Raw genomic sequence first — 8376 nt, 5'->3', positions numbered from 1 at the left:
AAAAATTTTAAAATTGGGTTCATGTCCTTAAGTTTTGCTTTTTTGCAAACATGTCAAAAAACATACGCTTAAAAATTTGATTTCTATCTGATTTCTATGTAATTGTTATATGATTGCTATTTAATTTCTATGTGATTGACACACTTATAATTACAAAAAAAAAAGTTGAAGTCATAGCTTTGGTTTCTTAAAATATATTTGTATGCAATTTCCCAAAATCGTATTCTATCGATAATTTATATTTAAAAGAATAAAAAGTATATGTTATCTAAAAAACTATTCAATTCACTTAAAAATTTAAGATTACGTTAGTTAATTTTTGAATCCCTCAATGATCTCATTCAAACAAATGTATAACAATTTTTTTAAAAAAATAAATATACTCTTTAAATACTTATGATTTTTTTTAAAAAAAATCATCTAATGTAATAATTTCGAGATTTGATTTAAGATTTAAATGGATTAAATTTTAATTAAGCAAGATTCAGTTAAAAATTTTAGCACCGTTGAGTTCATTAGAAATTTTTTAATAACTTATAATTTTTTACCCAAATAACTTCAAAGGTCTTATAGAAGTAAGCTCTTCAAGTACTACAATATATGTATTATCGCCATTAATCTCCAAGCTTTTTGTAATCCTTAATCTCCTTTCTCTTTTTCTCCTATTGTCATCGGGCTTATCTCTAGACCTTAAACTTTTGTAATATCTCTATTGTGCTTAATGATAATATTTTGGGAGATGACGAGGGTGTTAAGAAGGTGTTTATCTAATGGAGATATTTCGGTGCATCTTGACCTACATATCATTTTCTTAAAAAAATTTTAAAAGAAAAAAAAAAAAAAAGCCTTCAAATACCGTTTTGTCTATATATTTTTTTGGGACGCCGCAGATTCAATTACAAAAGGGCTGAGGTTTAAGAGATGGTACTAACGAAACTCTCATATCTTGAATGAGTCATAGGGTTCAGACCCATAAATTCTTCATCATGATAGGTCAGAATATGATATTACAAAATCGGGGAACTGTTGTTTGGGTTGGGAATAGAGATGGGTCACCTTCGTAATAGAGATGAGATTTTTAACAAGTGCAATTTCATTTTAATGTTTCTCATATACATATAAAAATATACAAATAATTTGGATCTTTGTAAAAAAATTTTACAAAAATTAGTTCAACAATTTTTTGCTTTATGTATCTAAGTGGATAATTCCACAATTACTTTGTAATTAGTATTATTTAATAAAAAAAATATTATATATAAGTGCATTTAGAATTACACTTATATGAAGCTTAAATTATAAATTTAGTCCCTAAAAATGTCTAATAAATCTGCAAATAACTCCGATTTTATATATAATAGATCTCAGAAATACTAAAAATATTTATAAAGTAACAGTTTTGTAAGGTGAAGTAGAGATTAGTTGGAGAAAAAATGTGATAATTTAACTCCAAAATAAAAAATATATATATTTTTCATCTAAATGAACTCCATATGATTTTGACAACAAAACCCTACCTATCAACCATGAAGTATACATATATATTCTACATTGAACAAGTAGACTATATATGCTAAGTTGCACACAAGAATAGAATTCAAAATATGAATACAACTAATTCTAACATAACAATAACAGAAACACAAGATGATGTAACAAAAACTTCCACTATTAAATCAAATTTCTTCATAACCTTCTTCAGTTGTCAAGAACACAATCAGTGTGATATGATCAGTCCATTGGTGATGCATTATTTTAAGCGATGAAATAATGGTAAAGAATGCAATGGAGGAATATGCGTCATGCATGCAAGTTTTCTCAGCAAGATCCAAGTATAAATCCTACTGAGTTGCCTGGTAAGCCCAAGGTCAAACATAGGGACTAAGGAAAACAGTATGCGATGGTAATTTTAGATCACTTTGCAGTAACAAATAAATTAAGGGGTTTGTTGGTTTGTTGTTTATAGTATAAAGTGTATGCGGCGGAGTTGAGAAAAGAGTTAATAATACGAAAGATGTGATGAGTATGCGAGGGAACGAGTTGAGAAGGGGTTTAGCTAACACTACCTAGGATTGCATTCATGTTATGTGATCATGCTAAATACATACAACAGCAAATCATCTCTCAATGCAAATGCTACGGCTTCTAGTTTTAGAACGTATGCGATGTATGCGATGATGTCTATAGGACTTAATCTAAGCCTCTATTCTTGTCTATGCGATGACGAATGATACACACATATACAAGGCGACCGCATACTACTATAACCTATCTCTAGGGTGCATGCGATGCATGTTGGCAAATAGAGCTTATCTCTAAGTCTCTATCTCTTACTTATGCAGATCTAATCATGCTCTCTCGAGTCTAGATTCTAACCTAGCTCTCTCAAGTCTTAGGTTCTTTCTTTAAACTCTCTCTCGAGTAGCTCTAAAGGATGATGGGCGCAAAATAAGACAAGATGATCGCATGCAATGAAGATCCTAGGTCATGTTAGCTAAGTACTTCTCAACCCATTCGACAGTTTAGCTACTCATGCGTATTTTAAAGAGAGTGAACAGATGTAGAAATACAAGTTCTGTTCTATATATATATATATATATTCAAAGTACAGAATGACAATGCGAAATAAAAATAAAGAGCCTGGTAGCAGTTTCTTGCTTCCCAAGGCTTTTACACTGTTCTTCTTTACTCTGCTCAAAAGATCTTCTTGCTCTCACAAGAGTCGGCCCTCTCTCTGTTTTTCCACGCTCCCTGGCACTCTCTCGAGCTGACCAGGACGATCTTCCGGCGTCTTTTCCCTTCTTTCGCTTCCGCCTTCTAAGTATAAGAAAACTAAGAACAAGGCTAACTATCGTCTATATGGTGAATTCTGATACTGGGCGAACTTCTTCAATGAAGGTGGCCTTCGGTATTTATAGAACTTCAGGGTGAAAAGCTTTTTCTCTCTTATGATTGCACTGATAGGATGACATTAATTCTCTGTCGGATGCGCCGAATAATTGTCACCGAAAAGTTGAGTGTACTTGTTAAAGTGTCGTTAACAGCTTGTCAACTTAATTCAGAGTCGACCATCATCAACTTTCTGTCTAATCGTGATTTATTATGCTTTTACCTTGATGCACCGGTTTTATGCGGCCACCTTCTTGAGCAGATTTTCACGAACGCAAACGATCACATAGCCTTGCGGTCGCAATCTCTTAATGCGCTCGGACGCTAATTTCCTTGGATCGCAATTTCTTCTTACGTCAACGCATTTTCCTACATAAAATACATAAGTTAGTCGTTTTAATGCGATGGACGCATGCGATCGCAATGTTGCAAACTTAATGCTTTTGGACGCAATATATATATTTTTACCATCGCAATCCTGCATTGTTTTATAACTTTGCGCTGTAATAACGTGCATTTCTGCCCGTTATCAGCAATCACTATGCAAAATTTAATCCAAAAATGTATAATACCAAGCTAAGATATACAAACAAAAATACTTCAATCCAATTATAATTAAAGCATATCTATGAGTCGAAAGGTTTAAAGATGTTTAAGCACTATACATAAGATAAGTTATACTAGCTTTTTTTCTGCAGTAGTCTCAATCAGATATTCAGTCACCATTAGATCTAAACACCTTCTCCCATGTATTAGTGTAAAGGAAGTTAAAAATAACATTGATTCTCCTATCAATTTTATAAAGAACCCTTACTAACATTGATTCTCATATCAATTTTATAAAGAACTCTTACCACGAAACTTCTTGATTGTTCATGTTGGTTGCGTAACATATTCTCAGCCCAAGGAGTCAAAATTGTTTTCATTGACAAACTAGCTTTCCTTCGATCGTGAACCCATTTTTGCAATAAACCTCTAATTGCATCTGGTAAACTTGCAACAAGTGAGTTTCTATTCTCTTTCAAAACATAATTTACACACTCTGAAGGGTTTGTTGTCATCATTTCATCCTTCTTCGAGAATATGCATGAGACCACTTCTCAAATCCTACATTAATAAGGTAACTTAGAATATTTGGAGAAATTGACTCCAAAGGTCTCATATTAAACTCGAAGTCATCAAGAATGTAAGATTTAGCACAACTAAAGTAAAATTGGTCAATCAAAGGATCCTTGAACAACTTCTTCAAATTTCGCAGAACATGTTGAATACACACACAATACTCAACATTATTAAACACACTTAAGAAACCCTTTGGAATGCTCAAATGTCGGTCAAAGATAATGACTAAATTTTCTTTATCCTCTAAACTAATTTGTATATGTTCGAAAAACCATTTCCATGATACACCATTTTCAAAATCTACGATAGCAAACGCAAGGGGGAAGATATTATTGTTATCATCTAGTGTGGAAGCTGATAGTAGAGTACCATTAAACTTAGACTTCAAAACGTGCCATCAACAGATATGGTAGGTCTACAGTACCTTCACCCCTCAATAGATGCAACAATCGCCATGAAACACAATTTAAAATGTCCATTTTCATCAATTTTTAAAGCAGTGTATGTTCCTAAAAAAAATAAATGAAAACAATTACATTAGCCACAATGGTAACAAATCAATCATTGTCTGTCATTGGTAGATAGACAGTGATAGGCAGTGATGCATAACTATCACTGATAGATAGTGATAGATGTCTATCAGTGATAGATAGTGATGCACAGTGAGTAATAGATGTCTATCGCAGTCTATCTACAATACACAGTGATATAAATTTTATAAGAAGAATACTTCACTCATAATAATACCTGGATTCATCTCTTTCAACCTTTTAAAAAAACTGTGGAATCAAGCTCTATGATTCTGTTGCATCACCATTCAATGATCTTAATATATGTTCTTTTGCTCTCAAGCTTTTTGATAACTAATATTAACACCAAGCTTAATACGAGCATTATGGACAATATCTCTAGGAAGGGAGTGATCAGTAGAGATAAACCTAAAATCCTCTTTCAAACAGTCCACAATTACAGATAAGCTTGCCTATGCAATTTTGAGTTGTATTCATTGAACAATTATGGTAAAAAAATATACTTTCTAAGCATCCGCAACTCACTCTTCTTGTATCGAGATGCCCAAACATACCATTGACAGCCTTCTTGCAAACATTTCAACTCAAGCGACTTTGAATTTGACCGTGTAGTCTTGAATTGAAAATCCGTATGTCACTGTTATTACATAAAAACACTTGGACATTATTTCTTTACTTTTAAATACATATTTTCCCTTCAAATCACCAGTAAAACCAACATTTCGTATAACTTGATCATTTGAAGAACTAGAAGAAGAACCTAAACATAGCAATATATCACCACCTCCACCACTAATACCATTACAAGATCCTTCTACAGAATGATGACTAACATAAGCAACTAAAGGATGCCTAGTCCTTGAATTTTTAGCCAAAGACAAACACCAACTGACATCCTTATCTTGCTTTATGGAATACAGATTGAATATTAGTTTGACCAAAATCCAACAATACTAATAAACCTATTGAAACATCCAACTGAATTTCACCCAATATCAAATTAACTAAACCATTGAAGTCTATCATATCATCAACAAAAACTCCAACAACACTATAATTCTCATAAGAATTGTAATGAGTCCATTGTCCACCATAAAAAAATGACTACAAGAATATTAACCATATAAGCTCTACGGTATATAGGTATATAACTTTATATCAATGATAGACAGTGAGCTTTAAGTTGATAGACAGTAATAGAGCTCTATCACTGTCTATCAGTGCAAAACTCTATCATTGTCTATCAGTGACAAATGAGCTTTGCACTGATAGACAGTGATAGAGCTCAATCACAATGTATCACTAGTGATAGAGTTCAATCACTAAGGAACTTCTTAAGTCAAACAGCCTCTTTAGCAACTTCATAAGCAACTATGTATTTCCATAGTGGAGTCCGCGATGCATCCTTGTTTGATGCTTCGTCATACTATAGATCCTCCATTCGTATTATAATTCCCTCAACCCTTGTGATGTGGTTATGCACATGTTTTATGTTGGTCACTTGGTAATGTTAGGTTGTTTTACGTGCCTCGGTATAGAGCATATTATGTGATGAGACGAGGAAGGAATTTGTGCTCGGAGTATGTGCTAGCATGTTGTGTTGAATAGTTTAGGACCCACTATGAATCCTTTTAGAATAGATTAAAGTGTTTTAAATTTGCCCCTTAACATTTGGGAACTCTTGATTGTAGGTTTGATTCGTTCCGGCCTAGTTTCAAACGCTCACCAACGAAGATGTAAAATAAATCCAAACGACTAGTTTTTCTCAAAGCCTTATCTAAACAATTTTTTTTTTTTTTATTCTTTACAAACATCTTGTAAGCTGACCTTCCTAAATTTATAAAGAGAGCTCTCAGCACATTTGTAAAAACAAAGCAAACATAACCTAAACTAGAAAATACTAAGGTTGTACTCATCTGAAATTTTTCCTTCAAGAAAGTGGTCTTCCCGTGGATGTAGGCTCTTCATAGGCGAACCACGTAAAATTCTTCTTCTTCTTCTTCTTCTTTTCCTTCTTCTTCTTTTCTTCTCGTTGTCTTCATCTCACACACACAAAAACCATACAAAGCAATCAGGAAGAAAGAGTTCTTCCTTTATTAGAGAGAACAAAATCGAGGTCTGAAAGTGAGAGACAATTACCTTGGGTCAGATCTGATCCTTGAGTGAGTTGTCGCATGTCATCTTAGCCATCCATCTGTGAAGAGATCAGTCAGTGATCATGGTAACTTGTTGTTCACATCTTCCACCAACCTCAGCTAATCGAGGAGCAAGTCTTGGTCCTTGGTGAGCTGAAGTTCAAGATCTTGTAGTAGGGTCATCCTTGGGCCTGAAAGTTGGGTCTTCCACCTGTAATAAAGCCCAACAAAAGATCTAAGCTCTTTTGGGTAAGATTTAATATTTGTGTACACACTTCTAAGCCTTTTCAAAATGTTGTAAATTAATCTAGAATTTATCCTTAGAAGCTCAATGTTTGTAGTTTGGATCTATTTTGGTGCTCGAATTAAGGTGTTTTAGGTTGTTTTAGGTAAAAAGATTTCTTCTAAACACTCTTTAGGACTCTGAAAATAGTTTCAAACTAGGAACTTGCTTTTTATTATTTCAAGAGCCTTTCAAATATCTAAAGATTATATTAGAACGTCAAGTGAGAATAATTATTCTCACAGTTTGATATATGTTGATGAAGGAACTCTTATACAAGAGTACCTATGAGCGGAAGCAGACCTTTCCAATTCATTGTGACAGAATTTCCACATTTACATTCACACAAATAGATATGCATTAAACAACTAAATTACTGGCATGCTTTCAGTTAAATAAACGAGAAAACGAGGAACATACCAATTGAAGACTCTCTTTACTTGAATCTCGCTCTCTCCACGAACGGCCTTCTTACGCTCTCCTAGAACAGTAGGCTATCATTCAACAGCACTCCGTTCGTCTACCACGAACGACTTCACTCAAACAGCAGTAAGATGGGGACGACACAACAATCAGAGTTGTCTTAAGCATTATTGTCTCCAAATGATGGGTCCTTCGTCAACTTGACTTCAACAATACCTTTCTAAATGGCAAATTAACAGAAGATGTCTACATGCATCAGCCACCTAAGTATGTCAACTCTAAGTTCCATAATCATGTATGCAAACTGAATCAGGTAACATATGGACTGAAACAAGCCCCTCGGGCTTGGAATGATCTACTCACCACTACTCTAATTAGCTGGGGATTCACTAACTCTAAGGCAAATACATCGTTGTTTATACTTAACTCAAAAGGTTCAACTATATTGCTCCTTGTCTATGTGGATGATGTCATAATTAAAGGAAACAACAACCACTTGATCTCTCGATTAGTAGCTACTTTATATAAAATGTTTGCTCTCAAAGACCTAGGAAAGCTAAATTACTTCTTAGGTATCCAAGTTCAATACCTGGGGCATGGGTTTATATTGAATCAATTGAAATATGTTGATGATTTGTTACAAAGGATTGGCCTTTCAAATCTGAAACCTGTAGCCTCACCGAGCAACCTAGGCAAGCATCTATCTATCAATGATAGAGTTCCTCTCACTAATCCATTTCTGTATAGAAGCACAATCGGAGCACTCCAATACTTAACCAACACTCGTCTGGACATCACTTACATGGTGAATCACCTCAATTAATTCCTCAAAGCTCCCATAGATGCTCATTGGCAAGTAACAAAACGAGTTCTTCGATACATTAGTGGTACCAAGAACTATGACCTGTTATTTCAATCTAGTCATGCACTTGAAGTATCAGCTTATTAAGATGCAGATTGGGCAGCAAACATTGATGATAGGAAGTCAGTAGCT

This window comes from Benincasa hispida, chromosome 3 (genome assembly GCF_009727055.1).
Source record: "Benincasa hispida cultivar B227 chromosome 3, ASM972705v1, whole genome shotgun sequence".
Classification (NCBI taxonomy): domain Eukaryota; kingdom Viridiplantae; phylum Streptophyta; class Magnoliopsida; order Cucurbitales; family Cucurbitaceae; genus Benincasa; species Benincasa hispida.
The sequence above is the reverse complement of the archived record's forward strand: the minus strand, read 5'-3'. Positions refer to the sequence as shown.